Source organism: Pezoporus occidentalis, unplaced genomic scaffold (assembly GCF_034315485.1).
Source record: "Pezoporus occidentalis ecotype Australia unplaced genomic scaffold, CSIRO_AGI_Poc_V1 ctg127, whole genome shotgun sequence".
Taxonomy (NCBI): domain Eukaryota; kingdom Metazoa; phylum Chordata; class Aves; order Psittaciformes; family Psittacidae; genus Pezoporus; species Pezoporus occidentalis.
In genome coordinates, this window is record NW_026913071.1 from 508,740 (window position 1) to 530,292 (window position 21,553).

At 45.7% G+C, this 21,553-nt stretch overlaps 1 long non-coding RNA gene across 1 annotated transcript in view; it reads left to right on the plus strand.

Annotated features, from left to right (window-relative positions):
• The first annotated feature begins 234 nt into the window (after positions 1 to 234).
• The window catches only part of LOC134158151 (uncharacterized), a 38,355-nt gene continuing 17,036 nt past the window's right edge, over positions 235 to 21,553 (plus strand). Inside the window, exons 1-3 of the long non-coding RNA XR_009962612.1 lie at positions 235 to 657; positions 9,116 to 9,230; positions 13,892 to 14,084. This is a non-coding gene — a long non-coding RNA (uncharacterized LOC134158151). The remainder of the gene's footprint in view (positions 658 to 9,115; positions 9,231 to 13,891; positions 14,085 to 21,553) is intronic.

Consider the following 21,553-nt stretch of genomic DNA (forward strand, 5'->3'; position numbering starts at 1 on the left):
ATGGTGCAGGTATTTGACATGAAATGGCTCCTTAGAACAAAGTCTGTCAGAATGAGCTTCCTGTTACTTTAGGCATGGCTGTGCCCGGTGCTTTGCAGCCTTTCCATGGCACAAACACAGCTCTCCGTGTTCATTAACTCTGCTGTGGCATCACCCAGGGCACATTTATAGAGAGGACTCCAAATACATTATTAAGGTTTTCTGTTCCCAAAGAGGTACCTGAAATAGAGAATACACGACCCAAGTCAACCAAGTCAAAAGAGAGTGGAGTCTCCCCATGGTTAGGGTTTGACCTGTAACCAAAGCACAACCCAAAGGTTTAAACTTCAGAGATGTTGAAAGTAATCCCACATTCATTATTTTCAACACATCTCGTGGCTTTTAAGCCCCAAAGTTTTGTGGGGCTAGAGGTGTTAAAATAACCAGTTTAAAGGGACTAATCTGGTGTACTTACATTGAAATATTTAGCATCATGGGGCCTTTGGCTTTACTGTCTCAGGATAATGAAGATATATCTCATACATTTTGAACAGCAGTATAATTACTTCCATCAACACCAGTCAGCGTTTGGGTGAGAGGGCTTTAAAACAGTGCAGCAGAGGAGAAGAAAAGCTAAATGCTGTTCTGCTAAATCAGGCACACACCGAGGAAAACAAGGTAAGTAGTGTTGTATGTAGGGCAATCTTTCATCACTGTTGGCTCTGCTGGGGCTAATTGGAAAATGTTCTCTGGCTGTATGACTGCTATGAATGGGGTTTGGTCCAAATAGGGTTTTCTGTGGTAAAATAAGATGGTTGTAGCAGCAGATGCAATGGTGGCAGCTGTCTTTATAGCCAAGTGTTAGCTGGCTTAAATCCTTTGCGCTGGAAATGATCTGCTCCTACTGTAGCTGTTGCTCACTGTCCCCAGCAATGCCTGTTACTGGCTCAGCCATTTATGTGCCTGGGTTTTATTTCCTGTCACTCAAATAGCTTTTGCTCTCACCTTAGCATGGATTCCTATTGCTGAGGATGTAACAGTGTCTGGGAGTGGGATGAAGGCACCACTTGTGGGGCTACAAATAAAGTCCATGGAAAATGAAAGATGGTGAAACAGGATGTGGAAGTGGTTGGTATAAACTGCATGATTCTACTGTACAGCTGCAAAAGGATTCAGCCTAAAAGGCTACAGGAGGCCAGCAACCCACCACAGCAATTCCAGCCCTGGGAAAATAAAGATAGGACCCTCCTCCGTTATTAATTGCTATCTTAATTGAGTTGGTCTAAACTGGCATGTTCAAGTTATCAGATGTTTGATGGAAGAGGTGATTTTTTTTTAGCTGTTGTTTATTCAGACCAAGATTTAATTAATATTAAATAGATTAAATATTTGATGAAATAGACTGAAATTAAATATTTAGCTCCCTTTTCTTCCTAGATAGCAGCCCCAGTGGATGTTTATGTGGGCAGTAAAGCTAGAACATCTTCTGAATGTCAGAGAGTGTTCAAAGACCAGAGCTGCATGGGAGCATCATGTGTGGATAGGAATTAAATTACTCTGGGCCCTTGTCTTTGTCAGCCCATGTGGGAACGTGGTCCTCTTTCCTCTGGGCTTATTCAGCTTATTCATTGGGACTTCAGGTTTTGCTTCAGTGAGGGTTGTCCCTCCTGCTCTCCTGCCACGTTTATCTTCAACTGGGAAATAGGCTTAATGGGGAAGGGTTGTCTCCCATGCTTCCCATTTCTCAGGGCAGTGGGCAGGCAAACACAAGCTGGAAAGCAAACAGCATTGCTTTATGAAGTGGAGAAGGGCGAGGGGCTTGTCCTGTGCTCAGGAATTCCATGTTTGTCCCACTCATTAAACCCAGCATGCTGAGGATTTAGGACTTAAATCCATTGATGTTAGTTTCCATGCCAGTATCTTTCAGCCTGTGCCTCTGTCATGAAGCACTTGCTTTTGCAATGGAGAAAGAAGGTTAGTGCCTGACTCAGTGAGCCCTGTGGTTGAAGATCAGCTGCAGGGAAGCATCCATGCATGGATATGTGCAGAAATAGAGCATTTTTGTCAGCCACAGGAGCAGCCTTGAATTAGAGCCATTGGGAGGCAGCCCCGGTTTCCCTGAGGAAAAGGGGACAGCTTTGGACTGTGAGAGAAGAAGCAAGGAGAAAGGCAATCAGTGGCAATGTGTGAGACATGGCAATGCAGTCGCAGGTAGCAGAAGAAAATGTGATGTCTGTGTGTAGCACAGGTCCAGTGCCTTTGCTGGACTTGTGCCCTGCTTGGGTGGTGGTGGCTTAACAGGGGAAGAAAACAGATAATAGAAATTAATGATGCTGGCATTTCCATCTTTGCCGGGCCTGAGGAAGAAAGCCACAGCAAAACCAAACTCTCAGCCCTCAGCTGTTTGCTTGCAGCATGGTTTGAATAGGCCAGAGATAGAATCATAGGGTTGTTTAGGCTGAGAAAGACTTTTAAGGTTGAACCAGCTGTTAGTCTAGCACTGCCAAGTCCACCACTAAGCCACAGCTGTAAGTGCCACATCTGCAAGTGCCACATCTGCATGTCTTCTAAAACCTCCAGATAAACCACAATATCTGGAATTTCATTATGAACCTCAAGTACTTGTCTTGTAAATAGGCACGGACCACTTTGAGCCCTCCCCATTACTTATCATTCTGTTCAGTTTGTGCTGGGAGGATTATTTATCATCTATTCTTTTGCTGTGAAAATGATCTTTGCCTCTCTCTCTGTGATTCTCTACAACTCCCCTTTGGACAGGGCTTGACTTGTTTTGTAGGTGGTTTATCACCTTTGGAAGTATTTATCACCTTGCCCTCTGCCTTTGCCACCCCTTCCACCTGCCCAAGCCTCTTTATGTAGCTGTCAGAAATCAACTGCTTGACCTTGGAGGTTGATACTTAACTAGAAGTAGTCTTATTGCCAAAATCCACCTGCTAGTGAGTGGAGACTGAGAGAATGAGCCTTGATTTGGTCAAACCAAAGATGTGCTTGGAGCTGTGGGCCCTGTCTGCTTGTGTGCTGGCAGGGTTTGATCCAGTACCCTATAGAAGACAGAGGAATTAATGTTTTATTTATAAGCCAAATTCAGATACCTTATCAATATCACAGTGTCTTGCTTTATCTATAGGAGCCTGACATTGCTTTATATCCCAGAGTGACAAATCTCTCTTCCTTCAAGAGTAGATACATTTTTATTTGTTAGCATGAGGTTACTCAGTTGAATTATTTAGGATTTTTCATGCAAGTTAAACACACTGGATTCGCAGGCAATGGCCAGTTGTGAGTTCCCTCCAGTCTGCTCCTTCTTTTGCTGTCTGGTGTGTCTGACCATGCTTGGTGCCAGGCTCAGAGTCACAGCAACTCCATGTGACTGACATTGGGCAGTATCAGCTCTGTAAAGTCATCACACATCAGACAGCAATGTCCCTGCTCTGAGATCTTGCATGCTATAGCAGTGCTCAACAGAGATGGGTGTTCAAAAGGTGAATGAAGAGTAAAAAGAGCAGGATGTGCGTGCCTTGTGAAGGTTGTGTGAGCTCTCAAGAGGACTTCGAATGGCTGGGGCCAGTTCCGCAGCCGGAGTAAATTGGTGAAGCCCTGTTGAAGTCTCTGATCTTTAAGCCCAGCACAGCAAAGTGGACCACACTTTGCAGAAAGTGGGATAGCAAAGATTGAGGGCAAGAAACTGGATTAGATTATTTCCCAAATTCTTTCTCAGCTTGAGATTTTTGATCCTGTACGTGTGTGGAGGGAATTTTGGTGGCATGAGCCTCGTTTGGATGGTTGTGTCTCAAATGCAGATCCTCAAAACTGAGTCTTAGAGCTGCCTCAGCCCCAAGGCCATGTGGGCAACCCTGGTCACATAGTCAGGGGGCTAGTGGTGGATGATGGTGGACACCAGAAGGAGCTGGGCTGGGGGTATGTTCCCTTCAGTGCCCAAGTTTTAGTGCTTGTGTTTAGCCTCTGTGCTGGCACTGGCAGTATTTTAGCCTGTGCTTGTTTGGGTTTGGGTACGCTAAACTTGTTTAAAAAGAATGTACAATATCCTAAGCAGGGGGCTTCTAAACAGAAGTATTGTCATAATTGAGCAATATGATCTGTACATTTAGACAAGACCTCCCATTAAGCATGAGGGTAAATCCAGTGCTCCAGTTAGCAGCCCACTTTGGTCTAGTAGCATCTGAAACATTTCAAAAGCAGTAGCAGGGTAGTGGCCTGTCCCTCTCATCACCTGCAGCATCATTGTGTGGGGATGAAGCTGGTGCAAACCACTCAGGGTGGTAAGTGGCTTGCTAAAGGTCGAGTGAAAAAAAAGCAGTGGTAGATTAATAAAAGATGGTTTTAAATAATTCAGCATGGGCCAGTTGATGAAGCTTAACAGGACCAGAAAGCTGATCTCATTCACCTTGGTGTAAGCAGTGCCTAGACAGAGGGGTAAATAGGTTTGTGTTGAAGACTTCCTGGGGGGTCTTGTGCTGTGTGGTCATGTTTGCTCACCCCCTTGCTAATCCCACTATGGTTCTCAGGGACTGGCTGGGGTTTGGTGTGGTGTCTTTAGGGTCAGGAATGGTTTCCCTTTTGATTTCCTGCCCTTCCCTTTGGTTCCTGCCAGCAGAAACACAGCCCCACTGCTAGCAAAGGGCATCCCTGGTCTAGGGTGGTTTCATGGAGCCACACTGTCCATGACTGCCCAGAAAAGGCAGGCTGGTGGGTGGGGAGGTGAGCCCTGACTTGAGGTTTACCTGGGCCCACAGTGATAATCCTTGCTTAGTGCATCCCTAATGCGCACAGCATCACCGGGGGGCACCTGCAAACGTGTGGAAAGAGCCAGACCCCAGGGCCTTGCTCTGCTCTACTGTTCCCATGGCTGCCGGTTGCCTGCAGCTCAGCACCAGCCTGTCTGCAGACACAAGCACCCCATGGCCTTGCCTCTGGATGCTCACCTCTGTGCTATCAAATTGCTTCAAGCTTTATTGCCAGCAGGCAGCAGAGCCCCTGCAGACATCAGGGATGCCTTTTCTCCTGCCAGGCTTTCAGCAGAGCTGACAACAAGCAAGCAGAGAAAAGCCTTCCCAAAACAGATTTATGAGGGCCCCCCGTGCTAATGTAGCTGGAGGAGTGCAGGTCAGCACTCGGCAAAGCCAGTCAATGCTGGTGGCTCTCCTTTCCATTTGATGGGTTGCACCAGGCTGTGGGTCTGTATTTTTAACTGTGAGGGATCAATAAGGGCACACTCCTCATGGTGGTCTTGGGATGCTGCTCCTCTTGATGCATGGACATCAATGGCACCATGCAAACACTGGATGAACCCACTGTCACCTATATATGGCCCTCAGATCTGTGCTTCCTCTACTGTGGAAGAGAATTAGGTTGTGGTTGAGCTGATTGTATTTTTGTCTTGTGACACAGAGAAAGGCACATGCAATAGGAGCCCAAAGAGATTCTGATTAATGCATTTCTAGAATCGGATTATTTAATATGAACAGCTTTAGAGATATGGCTAAAGTAGGAAAAGAAACTTGGAAAAGACCCCACTTGGGATAAAAGCAGAGAAAGCTATTTTTTGCAAATACCAGTATAGCGTCTTCTAAAAATATTGTCTTGGATGTCTGTTAGAAAATGAGAACCAAATGTGATTCTGCATGGACTAATGGAGCCTGTCATTTCAGACCTCTCACTGCTGGTGGGAGATGTGCTTGCAGGCTCTCAGAAGCATGTCAGAAACCAGCCTGTGCAGAATCCAGTGCCTCCAGCTTTGAAGGGAAAGGTGGATGCAAGAGAGCAGCAGTTGCGTATGGGCTGCTGAATTGCAGGATCACACTTTGCTGTGTGGGCAACCACATCCAGTCATAGTTCTGGGAAGAGTTTTGAGAGTATGTAAGAGTTTCTAAGAATCAGGAGAATGGCATGCGGATTGCCACGGTTTCCTATAAGCAGTGGTATTTACAGACTCACACACTGTTAACTTCTTTTAAGAACTTTATTATTTAAGAGGAAGCAGGAACAATTATCGAGGTATGGGGGAGAAGAAGTCCTTGCAAGACAGGCCACATCAGAGCTGTCATTCTGTTCTGTATTTAAGGCCCTTTTTTGCTGTGTCCTTTCCTCTCCTCAGACTCTCACAGAAGCAACAAGGCAGGTTTCTCTCCTTTTCACACACGTCCTTGCCTCAGCCTCCCAAACAGTTTGTTTCTTAAGCCAACAGCAGCTGGGAACACTGTGTTCAAAGCAAGTTCAGGTTTCAAACATCAATGCTGGTGCCAAAGCCCTGCGAATGATTAAAAACCTTCAGGGTACCCTTTGGTACTACCTCAGCACACAAGTGGTTTTGGAGTGTTTTCCATCTAAACTTCTCACTAATTTAATATTAAGCTCTGCTCCAACTTTGCCCTTTCCAAGCAGTGATCCAGCAGTTCTCTGGCCTTCCTTCTAAAAGCTTACATGAGGATTTGTTTTTCCTTTGGAGCTGATGAATGTGAGTGTGTTTTATTTGAAATGCACTGATCAGAGCACTCCATGTCGTGCAGCGGTACAGGAACATGCAGCCTACAGAGTGCATCCTTCCTCAGCCCTGCCTGATGGTTTCACCTCATCTTTGCAATGTATGTCAGGGAAAGGCCTGACTGTTACCTTTATAACAAGAGCCTGTGAGAACACAGTGATGAGAAGGCACTGAGGCCACCAGAACCTTTATGTCAGGTAGCACTGGAGGCTCTCCTAAGTATGAAACAAAGTATGGATGCGAGGATAAACTCCACAAGTCATTACAGTTGTAAAGTAAGTATGCTTTATTCAGCACTGAGACACATGGGGGATTGCTCCTCCAAAAGCATGAATACCCCAGCGTTGTTCTCCTCTATATTTATCCTCTAAACTATTACATATGCATTAGATTACACAACACACTTATACATACTCGTGACCTATCCCCTCTTCACATGATAATGAGGTAAAAGCTCCTTGCTTGTGTAGTGTCTCCTGGTGGTCGTGGGTGAGGGTCTCAAGATGAAGTAAATGAGTCTTCCTTGACCTTTTCACCTCTTGTCGTTGCCCATGTTCCCTGGTGATTTAGCCACTGTCCAAACCGCAAAGCTGCTTTCAGCCGGTTTAGGGGTCCAGAGAACAGGAACCAAGTTACTGTTCTTTTCTCTTATCAATAGCCTTGGGCCTCCCACCCTGTTTCGGCAAGCACGATAAGTGTTGAGCGTGCATTTGTTGAGTAAGCATGAGTAAGCAGTAACACTGTTAAGCAAGCAGCTTAACCCTAACCCCCCTGTACATCGGTTAACCCTTTGCATCAGTATGTCTCTTGAGGGAAAATTTTCTCTTGGATCTCCTTGATGGGATTCAATTCATCTGCCTCTGCCTGTGTTAAAACACAGATGATATCATGATGGGACCGAGAGGTCAAGATCACATCAGGAGTCAGCAATGCATGATCTAATGGAGAAGGTCAGTAGGTGTCAGCTGCATTTCCCTAGGGGTTTCTAGGGACCTCAACTGTTATCACCTTTGTTAGCCCATTACACAAATCCTGTGGTATGAGGCCTAAGACCAAGAGAGCGCTACGGTGGCACAAGGAGGGCAGGGCAGTCAAGTCTATCAATTCCCTTGGGTTAAAGGTAGAGCAACATCTTCACCTTGCAAGCTCAGAGCATCCGCTTTGCTGTCGCCTGGTAGGCTTGTCTCTAAGATGACTTCCCCAGGAACACATTCAACCTTCATGGGACTTAAAGACTGTAAGCTGGAACACTGCACGTCCTGCAAGCTAGACGGCTTCAAGGGAAGTCCTCACCAGTCAAGAGATGAGCTATTTCAGTCAAAATCATTCCTGATCACTATCGTAGCGAGAAAGCTGCAATGATTCTTTGTTTTAAACTGGTCAAGTAGTTGATGGGAGCTCTGGGAGCTTTGCCCCCGACAAAAGCAACAAAACAACACCAGAAGGTGTTTTCTTGTGGCATGTTTTGGTTCTGTCACTGTGTGTAGTTTTTGTCGTCATTTTTTTTGCCCGACTGTGTTGCTCTGGGCATGATGGGGAAGGAAAATCTCTCCTTCTGTAAATACTCCTCAAGCCACCTGCTGTCACAGCAGATTGCTGTGAGTGTCTCTATTCCCAGAGAACAAAACCATTGAAAGTCTGAGATTTCTGGCCATATTACATATATGTGGCTGGCCTGATCCACCTAAGTACAGTATCTTCAGCAGGTTTTGGATGCAGCCCTTAGAGCATTGAACAGCTGTAATACAGAATGTGAACCTCTCATGCAAAGGCTCGTAAGGACTTGGATTTCAGGACTGTAGGAAGAGGAAAATTCTTCAGCAAAAACCCTTCTGCAAGGCCTTGCTTTTATCTCTTAGGCACTGCCAGCAGGAGGAGAGACTTTTGCACTTGCCTGGGGAGAACTCAGGCATTATATACTAAATGCTTTGACTTGCACTGACATCTTAACCCTTTTGCCATGGTACGTGAAATGTGTCTTTCAGCATGCTCAGCTGCATTAAGAGCCTTTGAAGGCTTTTTGTTTGAACTGGGGGTTTCCCTTCTTCTCAGTTCTTACTGTCTAGCCCTACTCTGCAAAGACCAGGACTAGAAACACTCTCCTGAGCTTCTCAGTGATTCTATCTATGTATGAAGCTGCTGGCTTTGTAGGCAAAATTTTGCCCATCTTTATGCCTGTTGCAGCTTATTAATGTGTGGCATGACCATAATGCATCTGGAAACAGCCCAACGCTAACTCCTTGCTTTCTGGCCTTGTCACCCAATCCTTCTGCCAGGTTGACTCCACTTCATATCTGCTTTCTTTTGAGTGCATTTTTTCATGATTTTATTTTTTGACAGTGCCCTCGGGGATTTTGGCAAAAGAAAAGGAAAATGGAAAAATCTTCCTGGCAGAATCTATTCTTCTGACACAGCAGCAGCTGCTGTGGAGGAGAGCCAGCAACAGGGATCCTCTTTGGAGGAGTTCACAGGCTGAGGATAAGAGCTTGTGCTTCTTTCCTTGCTTGGTAGCACAAGCTGCCTCCCTGCAGAGAGTGGTGATGGCCAAATCAAGCCTGAAATGTGACATTCACAGCTTTAAATTAGACATATGCAGTTTGACTTCGCCTCCAGAATGCAGACCAAGAGGTGATGAACTTCCAAGGTGTTCCAAAGGGTGGTCTAGGAACCTCCTCAGTACTGATACAGGATGAGGTGGACTCAGCCTGTTTTAGACGCCTGTATTAAGGTAAGCTGAATCATCCTGAGCACTCACTTTCTCTTGGCTGATGGTGAAGGGAGCCTCCTAGCCAGCTCTGTGGGAATGCTTGCTCTGTAGAGCTGCAAAGCTGGGAGAGAGAAATCTGGTCAAGGAGAGAATAACATACTTTCTCTCCTACCTTTTTTCCTGGTCGGCTCCATCCCAATTACTACAATAAGCTGACCATTTGCAGCTCTTCATAATTTATTGGGCCTTTACTGAATATTTTAATAAGCACAGCCACAACAGAAAAAGAGAAAAACTTGGCAGGCATTTCTAATGAGCCTGATGTTTGGGTATGTATGTGGAGTGGAGCTGCGGACAGGGACTGGAATAAGACCACAGAAGATGATGGTCATTGATCATGCACTTACCTGGATTTCATGAGCTGACACTGCAGATGCAGGATGCTCTCAAGAGTTTGATGATTTGCTCTGATAATCCAAACCCCATGTCTAAGTTTTAAGGAAAAGCCTTTTTCCGTCATCTTCCCATCTCTTTCCCTTCCCTGTTTCACACTGTTAATCACACTGGCAGGGTGCCTTCCAGGCTGAGACTATTCTGAGAGCAGGGTGAGGGGAGAGTGCTCAGAGGGAACAGCAGGCTGTGTATTTTCCTCCTCTAGCATGATTTGGCCATGATTAATGCAAGTGGAAAATAATCAGCACATTCAGACTAATTCTGTAGGATTATTAAAGGGACAGGAAGGGCAGAGGAGATATTTTGATGCTTTTATTCCATTTTTAGGACAGAGCTCAGGTGTGGTGTGAATATTGGCAGGTAACACCAGGCATCTTGCGTTTAAGGCAGGGAGCAAAACTTCTCTTTTTTTTTTTCTGGACAAGGCAGTGTTAGTCTGAGCTTTGGAGATCTTCTATTCCTTCGCTAAACAGGATCAAAGGAAGCTCGTTCATCATTAGACCAACACTGTTGTTATTAAAGGGAAGAGAGATTGTAAATTGGGAATCTTTGGAAATGGGATTATGATGCCTTATTCTGAGCTAGTGATCACCTCTCAGCCCTTCACCCCTCCTTTCTATACGCTGTTCATACACTAATGCAAACAGGGACAGGAACAGCAAATTACTGCTGGCTCCTAAGGAAAATGCACCATGCAGGAGCTGGGTCAGGACCTCTGGGCACTGAAGCAGCGTGGTGCCCCTCTTCTTTACACATATCGCCACAGTTATCCTGTATAAACTTAGGTCAGATGGAGCTACTTAGAGCGCATGCACATATTCAGCAAGAGCATCTTGCTGACCGTTCCTAGTGCTGGCAACCTCACCATTTACTGGCATGATCTCTCTTTTATCCCATTAGAAAGGAAAATGTTATCTTGTTTTATATGCTGGAGGTTTTGTAAATCTTTCTTCCCCTCATATTTAAAGCTAAATAATAAGACATCAGTTTACTGGAGAGATTGTAGTATGTCTCCAGGTTTTATAATGCACTAAACAAGACACAGAAGTGACTGATGTGAAAAATACTAGAAGAGCCTATTTTGTGATTCTAATCGCATTCCTTTCTGGCACAGAAAAACGTGTCATCTACTTCTTTTAATTGTGCTTTTCTACGACTTCAAATTTGCATTTTTATTTATTTTCTGTTTTCTTGTAATTCTCATTTACCAACACAAAATTAGCAGTTCTTGTCCCTGCTGAGCTCACTGCTGCTGATATTTTTCCTTAATTTTCTAATTTGGCAAACAATGAAAAGTTTTTTTTTATTTTCCCCAGTAAGTTTCTACAGGTGTCCATGCCTGATCAGAGAAATTATTGCCCATAACTGCTTTATTTCAGAGTCTACTGATATCATTGAAGACAGAGACAGGAATTGTTGCATCTCTAAATTAAACTGTAAAGAGCAATTGGATGCTGTAGCAACCAAGAGTCAGGCATCTTGCCTAATCACAGCTGAGTGCAAGACTGAAGATTCCTCCTGCTTTGCTGGAGAGCTGGTGCCTGTATGGGTGCCCTACTGCCTTCTGGGGCCATTGGAAGCAATGAGTGCATAAGACTGCATTGCACAGCAAGGCCTTGGGAGTGGGATATCGAGGGAATAACCCCCATTGCCTTCCTGCTTGCTGAGTGATTGTGATGCCTCTTGGGCGACTGTGAGCATGTAGCTAGGAATTGAAGGTAAACAGAATGGCACACTGAGAGATGGGTGCTCTGCCCCAGAAAGTGGGGAGCAGAGAGAGGAGACGGAGGGGGTTGGACAAGCTTGAATGTGCTGGTGCACACAGTCAGCGCTTGGGTGTGCAGCTCCATGGTGCTTACTCGAGTAGCAGCTCCTCCCTGCTGTCCTTTGGTTTGTTCCCTCATTGCAGGGAGCTAAGGAGAAGGCGGTAGCTGTGTTGTCTCCCTGCTTAGCAGAAGAAAATAGCTTAGAGCTTTCCTATTTCATTCCCATAGGCCTGTTCCCATTTTTGAGGGTGAGTTTCAGGGCTCAGCTCTGTAAAGACAATGCCCTGCAGGTTGAGCATGCTGTGCTGGGAAGCCTCTGCCCCTTGGTGAGGGTGGTCATTTGAAGATGAGCCAAAAGCACCCACAGTGGGTGAATGGGGGAAGGAGGCAGTGAGAGAGAGTGAGACACTTACACAAACCCCCCTGCCCACAGGATGATGCTGTCTTCACTTGCAGTTGTGCAGCTCAGATGAGAGACCCCGTCAGCTGCAGCAGTGGGGACCTCAGTGCTGGACAAGGTTCACTGAGCGTCTTGTGTGGGCATCACAATCTCCATGCAGGATGGGAAGCACCTCGGGTCCTGCCTTAGTGACTGCAACGACAGAGGCAGGGTTTCCTTGTGTGCTGAAGGAAATGGAGATTGTTCCCAGCCACCCTAAAACCTCGGTGCTGGTGGCCTATGTCCGGCAGAAAGGTCAAAAGAAATGCAAGGCTACCGGCACCTTTGGAGAGGTACCAGGGCAGGAATTGTATTCCACTGATACGTTCTAAATTGAATATTTTTCCTCCTGTCAGGTCAGCTTCAGGAATATACTGTAGGCATAGCAATTGAGATGGGGATTATAGCTAATAATTTTTAGCTTTAGGATGTAAGAACTGAACCTATGATGGCCAGACCTGGATAGCCTGGTCTATGTAAACAGGACAATCCCATGGGCTCTGCCGGGTGAAGACTTCCTTGGGAGGTCAAAAATGCTCAACAGCTCGGGGAAGAAAAGAGAGGTGTTTTCAGGGCCTCTGGCCATAGAGTTGTTTTGCCCAGACTGGCAGCAATGAGCTACAAAGTGGCCCTCGGGTGGCCCAAATGAAGTGTAGTTCAGCGCTCCTTGCTGGAGAAGTGAATGTCAACTGCTCCTGCAGGGCATGTTAGTCTGGTGCTTGACCAATGTATTAGAAAGGAGATTTGCTTTTCAAGGGTGCAACCTGCCCTTGCAGAACAAACCTGCTGACTTTTGTTTCTTCTCTTTCATGGGTGAGCACAGGAACCTGTGGTGGTCACAAGATCAGTTCAGCAACGTCCTGACTCAAGCAGCTTGTTGCGTTGTTTGTAAAAGTCCAATTTTCTTTTTGAGGAAAATCAATGCAGCTCATTACCTAGCTGAGAAAAGATCCCTGTGTCAAGCAGCTACTCATTCCACTGGAAGGCAGCCCCTGAGCAGGCTCAGCTGCTTCTCAGAGGCTGGACAACAGGCTGATAGCCTTTCTCTTAAATTATCCCTTCCGAATTAAACTGCCCCACTGAGAAGACTGATCAGCTTCCTGCAGACCACCAAAGAGCTGCTCAACAAGTGAACACCACCAGCCTTGGGCAAAATATGCAATGGAAAAAAAAACAAGAAAAACAATACAAAAGACTTTTGTAACAGCTGCTGTAATGACTTTGAGTTTTCATGCTGTTTCCACGTTATATCCTTTCTTCTGGGCTCTGGCTACATCATTTAGCATTTTAATTTCAGTGCTGGGATTTAGTATTATGAGGCTGATTGATAGCCAAGCATTCTTTGTCCAGGCTGTCTTGAGTGGTGAGACTGAGCTCAGGTGCTTGACTCAAACTTAAGATGAGCTTGAGACATTTATGTGAGCACAAAAGATGTTTTAAAGCAGCTTTGGAGTCTGAGAGGGGTTGAGGCTGTTGGCTAGGCAGTGCTTTTGCCTAACGTGTGTGTGTATGGCCTTAGGGACAGCACTGTTGGTCAGTGTGTTAATGCAGGACCTGGCTCGGGAACGTACCCCAGTAAATACATACTTTGACCATTTACATAAACTATAGATAGTGAAATTTGCTCCTTGCTGCAGCCCAGCTTCAGGATCCTGGACCCCAATCCCTTGTCAGAAGTTTGCTAGTTTAGAAAGCTGAAGGAGAAATTGTTCCTGTACAAAACAGAGAATGGGGAAAACCCCATATGTTGTAGCTGCTGGGGAGGAGATTCAGGGAGTAAATAGTCATCATCTTCATGTTTTTGTTTGAGATCAGAAGAAGGCTAAAGGAAGTTTATCAGGGGCATTTCACTGCAGTGAATTAAGTAACAAGGTCAGTGAGATAAGAGAGCCAGTGTATGGAGAATTACTGAGGAGGTTATCTAAGGGTTAGGGTACGCACTCAGCTAAGCAGGAAGAGCTCTAAAGAAGAATGCAAAGCTGGTAAATTCTGTGTAACAAATTCTCTGCCTTGACTGTTTGCAGGCTGCTCTGAAACCAGAGCGGGTAACAAAATGAAGAGTGAGGTGTATTTTGATAGAACTATCAGCCAAGAAGTCTGTCTTCTCTCCCAACATCACCACTCCAGCCCTTTGTGGTGGTTGCTCTTGAGAGCAGATTTTGGATGCATGAAGTGCTGATGATCTTGGCCCTTCCCTCTCCATCTCTTCTCCATAAGGTGGTAAGAGGCTGCTTACCCCCTTGCACCCTAGGGTGAGCAGAGTGCTCAGCCTTGGGGAATGTGTCCTGGCAGCAGACAGTGGAGCGATGCTTGCAACAGCATTTTGCAGTGCACTGGCCTTGAAACCAGCTCCTGTCTACACACATGCAGCACCCAGTCAGGGAAAGCACAAATGAAAGCTGTCCTCATCACCACATGCTGTCCATAAAACCTCTTCTGTTTTGAAGCCCATCTCTGTTTCCAGTTTTAGCCTGCACTGAGACCTTGATCTCATGAGCTGTCTTTAAGAAGTTATTCCAGAGTGTAGATAATTTTGGGTTGTGGAGACTGTGAAGAGATGACATTGCTTGTATTACCAGACTCCTCTGGTGTTTCATGACAGCTGTGATTGCAGTGCATAAAACATTAGTATTTGACTGTAATTACAATGGCATGGATGGTGTTATGCCTGAATAGCTGATTAATCATCTGGAGCAATGAGTAAATATGGGAGATTTTGTGATAATTAATATGTGGAGCTGAATCACAGTTGGCTGAGTGAGTTTGGAAGTTATCAAGACAAATGGAGAGGTGTTTGGCAGCTTTAGGCTGCAGGAAAGATAAACAGGTGGAGCTCTTGGGGCAGTTATTCCCTCTGATGTGAGCTCCTGCTGACATGACCCAGCTCTAATCCACCTCAGGGAGCTGCATTTCAGTGGTAAGTAGCCAAACTGTTAGAGGCAAGTCGGAGTAATAGGAGATATTTTGGTGTGTAGGGATGCTCAGTGATGCCTTTTCCTCCCTTTCCCTTTTCAGATTCCTGCTAAGTGTCGCCTATGACTTTCTCCCATCACAGGAAATGTATGGCCCATTTTTTGTGGGCCATATAACAGAAGTAGGAGGCACTGGAGGCTGGTGGATTTACTGAGATTGAGAGTGTTAGAGGATTTGCATGGGATGGGCATGTCTTGAGTATGTATTTGCCCTTAATATATTTGGCATCCTTGTTTCTAGTCTACCTCTTGTTTTTCTGTATGACCTTGGTCCAGAGTCTCCGTTTCCCTTCCCATCTTTTCCTTTCAACACTGTAAAGTTTCTTGGGCAGCAACTGTCTCTTCCCATTACTTACATCAGTCACAACTAAAACCCAGGCTGTGCTGTTTAAAAGGTCTGGCTCTGAGGATGGAGCCATTTAAGATTGTGGGATGCAAAGCTCTTTCCTCCTTGCAGTGATTAACCAGAGAGCCCTGTGCCAGTATGTCTGCAGCTACCCAGGAGTGAAGGGAGGAGAGAAATTCATTAGTACAATTGGATTAAATACCTGCTGTGCTAGGGAGTTGCCATGATGGCTTAGTGCCACTGTTGTCTCCAAGCAGGTGGAGTGGCTTTCTGGTTCTCCCTGCAATCTGGGTCACACACATTGAAGCAACAGCAGTACAGATTGCCTGAAACCACATCATGGTTCTGCTTGTGGGAATTTACAATTCAAATCAAGAGAAGGTGAAGCTTCTCTCTTCTGTTCTATGGTGATTTTACAGCAAAGATCAAGATGAAATATTAAATGTCCTCCACAATGTAATTCTATCTGGCTGGTTGCAATCAATTCCTCCTGCCTCATGTAGTTTGCTATTGCTTCTCCCCTTCCTTTCCTTCCTGTAAAGAGACATGGGGCTGATTGTCATCTCCTCTGTGCGCTGGAAATGAGATATTGCCGGCTTCCACATGGACCCACCAGCTTAACAAGAACAACTTATGGAAATGAATTCTCATCGAAAGCCCCAAGCAATGCAAAGTTTGTTGCAGAGAGACTGGACTCCAGTTTTCATAAAGCCTAAATCAATGCTTTATCTATGAGGCTGCAGTTAGACAATGGTATCCAAAGCTCAGTCTATTCCAGGCAAGTGCCTCTTTAAGAATATGATATATTAAAAAATATCCTTTTCTCTGAGCATAGGTTTGTAAAGGTTTTATGAAGCAGAAAGCTTCATATGAGCTTCTCCCTCCCTGGTGAAAAGACCAAGGTTATTAATACACTCACCAGCTTTTTCATTCTCTGCCTCTAAGCGATGTCAAGCAATACTCAGGACAAATCCCTATTATCAGGTGCACAGGTATTATTATTACCAGGCCTCTTTGGGCAATCAAGAGCGCTATTTGATACACCAGTGGTGAAGCGTTAGAGTATGACACTCTTATTCAAGGAAGAAGATAGAGGGCCAGAGAAGTAGCCCCAGTCTCATTGGTGTGGCTAGGGACACGCACACAGTCCCAGGTGCTGCCTCTGCACCTCCACTGCTGTTAGTGGGAAGGGAAAATCTTGAGCACGGGCAGGGCTGATCAACAGCTTATCATCACACATACACTTCTGTGTTTTGCTGCGTCAGTTCCTCATTGCTGTTGAGTAGTGGATTCACAGAAAAATCCAGAGACCATTTCGTAGAAGATTCTTAGTGCCTTGGGAGTGACAAAGTGACCTGGGGATTAATCCCAAGAGACCTGCCTTTTGCCTTCACAACCACCCCACAATATTTAGTTTTGCAGCACTTTATTTATAATCACCTCATCGCCTAAGTGCTACTTAGAGTTCAGCGCCTCCTTTTGCAATGAGAAGCTCAGCATCAAGAGACAGACCAGACTTTGATTTCCGCTTGTGACGAGGAGAGCTCCCAAATCTCAGTTTGCGCAGAGTAATTAAAGGTGATGGAGGCAGGAAGACAGAACGCGTGCACGTTGTTTTCCGTTTGCATGATGGCATTTTCCAAAGCTTTCTTTCCCACTTCATCCTTGACTGGTATGCTGCCGCTGGTATGAACAGGAAAGCCCACAGGGTTCAGTGCTGGGTCCTTGGGCTCTCTCTGCCAGTGGCTGCTAGGAATGCCAAGCTAGTGATACAATAGATTCATTTATCAATGAGGTGTTGCTGTTGTCTTCAGGGGGGTCTATACCTTGAGCAAATACCTCCCGTTAGTGTGACTGCAGTACTCAAGTCTTCCTTTCTAAACAGTTGTCTGTCTGGAATGGCAAAACAGCCAAGCCATAATGGCTGTACTTAAGTAACTTTCAGATTATTGTTAGCTTATTTTTAAAAAGATGAACATAAGCTTATGCACTTCAGTATTAGAATGTACCGAGAAGAAGGTTTGAAGTAAAGTCTAAGGTGTGGGGAACTTGTAGGGACAATAACATACTTTATTGGAAAGTATTGGAAAACTATTCTCCTTCTGTTGAAGTTTTGTTTCCAGACACAGAAATCCCATTGACATCTCCTATATATCATGGAATATAAGACTATACGTTGTATTATTTCAGTACCAGGCAAGGTTACACAAAAGTATTCTTCACTCTCTTTGAGACAGGATTGCTTATTCCTTGTTTTTTGTAACATTTTACCTAGCAGAGGGCTCGTTTTGAATTTCCCTGCCTCTGTTTAATTGCCCATATATCTCTGCCCAAGCCTGGCACTGATGGTGGGGTTGGGACCCAGTCCTGGACCTGGACGAAGCACCTTGCCTTAAGGGCTTCACACTTTGACAGGGACACTTTCACAGCACTAGTTGAAGGAGAGCTGGTCTCTGCTTCAGATGTGAGCAGATGTGAGCCTGCAGGCTCCAGGGCTGTTACCGACAGACTTCATCAGAAGCAAAAATTACCCAGGAAAAAATATAGATAATGCAAACACATGACACAACAGGAGGAGTAGCCTTAAGTACCTTAAATTAAGGGAACTGAAAGTCCTTCCCCTGTACCACAGCATTTTAGCATAGCCATTATAATTAATCTTTTTTAAATATATAATAGTAGTCAAAGAGAATACAACGCAACCTGTGCTTCTCTTGCTGATGTGCATCCAGGAGACAGAATGGATTTAAAGTAGGGTGATCTTTGTAGTCTGGTAGAAATAAAATCCTGAAAGCAGGAATTGGTCAATATGGAGAGTGACAGGTAAAAGTAGTACAAATACCTGCTCTAAAAGCACTGGATATAATCCCCACAGGCACCAGGAAGCTGTTGACTGATCAGACAACAGTGCACCATATGCTTGTCTGTCTAGTAAAAAAAATAAGCAAGAAAGAGAGAAAATCTCTAAGCACAGGGTTGGTAAGTGACAAGCGTGCATGCTGGGGCTCTCTGGAGTGGGGGAATGCCATAGTCAAGGCTGTGACTCATTCCTGAACGAGCAGGACTAAATGGCATGGAGGAAGCTGCTGGATGGGTTTCATGATGGGACTGGCCAATTGGCCATGGCATCTATCCCTAACTCCTGTGCTGCTGTACAGCCTGCTCGGCAGTTTTAACATGCTGAGTAGGTTTTGAAGAGCCAGCCCTTTCTCCTATGTGCATCTTGGAGGCAGCTCTCTCCACAGTGAGGACAGAAAGTGCAGCAGAGTGTTTGCAGAAGACTCTGCCAGCCAGTCTCCTTGGCAGGCAGGACAGGTTTAGCATGATCCTGCCAGCTGCTAAGTGGGTCCCAAAGGGATCAGGCACCTTCTACAATGGCTGGAGGAGCTCCGTGTCCAGCAGACTTGGCTGTAACCAAAGGAGCAGGAAATGGCAAGAGCTTATACTTCAGCTAGAGACAACCACCAGCTTTAAACTGACCTGTGGGAGAACCCATGTGCAATCCGCAGCAAGGGTCACCAGTCCTGCAGGAACCAGGAACTCCTGTACATATGTTTGACCATATGTTTCAGATGCAGGGACTGTGAGAATGAAGACATTAGGCCCACTGTAGGGGAGGATCTGGTTCGAGACCATCTTAAGAACCTGAACATGCACAAGTCCATGGGACCTGATGAAATCCATTTGCGGGTCCTGAAGGAGCTGGCGAATGAAGTTGCTAAGCCACTGGCCATCATATTTGAGAAACCATGGCAGTCAGGTGAGGTTCCTGACTCTCTGGAAAAAGGGAAATATAACCCCCATTTTCAAGAAGGGGAAAATGGATGACCTGGGAAATTACAGACCAGTCAGTCTCACCTCTGTGCCTGGCAAAATCTTGGAGCAGGTTCTCCTGGAAGGCATGCTAAGGCACATGAAAAACAACAAGGTGCTTGGTGACAGCCAGCATGGCTTCACTAAGAGGAAATCCTGCCTGACCAATTTTGTGGCCTTCTATGATGGGGCTACAGAACTGATGGACAGGGGTAGAGCAGCTGATGGCATCTACCTGGACTTGTGCAAAGCGTTCGACACTGTCCCACATGACATCCTTGTCTCTAAATTGGAGAGACATCAATTTGATGGATGGACCACTCGGTGGATAAAGAACTGGCTGGATGGCCACACACAAAGAGCTGTGGTCAATGGCTCAATGTCCGGCTGGAGACCAGTAACGAGTGGTGTTCCTCAGGGATCAGTGTTGGCACTGCTCTTGTTCAACATCTTTGTCGCTGACATGGACAGTGGGATTGAGTGCACCCTCAGCAAGTTTGCCGATGACACCAAGCTGTGTGGTTCGGTTGATACGCTGGAGGGAAGGAATGCCATCCAGAGGGACCTCGACACGCTTGTGAGGTGGGCTGATGCCAACCTCATGAAGTTTAACCATGCCAAGTGCAAGGTCCTACACCTGGGTAGGAGCAATCCCAGGCACAGCTACATGTTGGGCAGAGAAGAGATTCAGAGCAGCCCTGCGGAGAAGTACTTGGGGGTGTTGGTCGATGAGAAACTTAACATGAGCCAGCTTCAGTGTGCGCTTGCAGCCCAGAAAGCCAACCGTATCGTGGGCTGCATCAAAAGGACCATGACCAGCAGGTCGAAGGAGGTGATCCTGCCCCTCTACTCTGCTCTTGTGAGACCTCACCTGGAGTATTGTGCGCAGTTCTGGTGTCCTCAACATAAAAAGGACATGGAACTGTTGGAACAGGTCCAGATGAAGGCCATGAGGATGATCAGGGGACTGGAGCACCTCCTGTATGAAGACAGGCTGAGAAAGTTGGGGCTGTTCAGCCTGGAGAAGAGAAGGCTGCATGGAGACCTCATAGCAGCCTTCCAGTATCTGAAAGGGGCCTACAAGGATGCTCAAGAGGGACTCTTCATTAGGGACTGTAGTGATAGGACAAGGGGTAACGGGTTAAAACTTAAACAGGAGAAGTTTAGATTGGATATAAGGAAGAAGTTCTTTCCTGTGAGGGTGGTGAGGCACTGGAATGGGTTGCCCAGGGAGGTTGTGAATGCTCCATCCCTAGCGGTATTCCAGGCCAGGCTGGACAGAGTCTTGGATGACATAGTTTAGTGGGAGGCACTCCTGCCCATGGCAGGGGGGGTTGAAACCAGATGATCTTAAGGTCCCTTCCAACCCTAACTATTAAATGATTCTATGATTCTATGTTTCTAAGATCATCTCCTTGCTGACTACTGCTCACTAGGCTTCTTTCCTCTTCAATCAAAACTTTAAGATACTGCTATTTATCCATACAAGCATTGGCACGTATAAGACACACTCTGTACTGATTCAACTCACTAATCTGGCAGAAAAATTAGTACAGCATGCAAAAGTGGTTTGGTTTATGCTGAGATAATTTGAACTCACCCCAGCTTGGTTTGCACAGGTGATATGGAAATCTTTTTCTACAATGAGGTGAAGCTAATTCTTATCTCCAATTTTAGCTCATCTGCATGATTCTCTTCTAAATTTCTTTTTGGTACAGGTGGGTAACTTACAAAATGGACCTCTTGCCTTTTGCTTCCTGTGCCTGGAAGTGTTTTTTTTTATCACTGTGAATGGAGCCAGGACTGAACATTTTCTTCTCAGCACCATGTGGAAAGTCCTGGGAAGGGCAAAACTGTGGTTAAATGAAGAAATCAGTCTCTTATTCATCTGAAAGAAAGGGACTGACTGTTAGGCTGGGCACCATGGGTTATGTTTTTCCTGAGATTTGTATCTCCCAGAGCTGCTTAGTGAAGTTTTTCTTTCAGCAATGATTTGTCAGTGCACAGTGTTTTAAATATACTTCCTACATGAGTACTGGTCTGGTCAAGTGGTGCAGAGAAAAGCCTTCCCTGTAGGGCAGATCCTCTGCTCCGTCTTCTGGACTGCCCCAGTCTTTTAGTCGCTGCAGAAGGGTCAGGACTTGGCTTGCTCAAGAAGGACCCAAGTAGGGAAACAGCTCTGTTGGTGTAGCGCTACAATGGCTTCTCACAGCAGTGTCTTGAGAGCATGGCAAAAGGGGCTTGATGCTAGTAGGACCCCTGACTGTGGAAATGTTCCTGATAGTGGTTGCTTTCTCTTTGATCAGACCTCAGCAGTTCTTCTCTGCTACCAACTCTTTTTCTGCCTTCTTCCCAAAGCTCCTCTGAAAACCTTCCCAGAGTTGTATACCCCTTTTCCCATGTTTAGCCTCTATCTCTCTGCAGAGATGCCTGGTGCAAACTGCTTCTTTTGGACTGCAGCCTGTGAACCCACCTACAATCTGATGCAAGTGCAATCATTAAAGGCTAATGGTGCTCCATTGTCTTGAATTATTTCTATATTGCACGATGTAGTG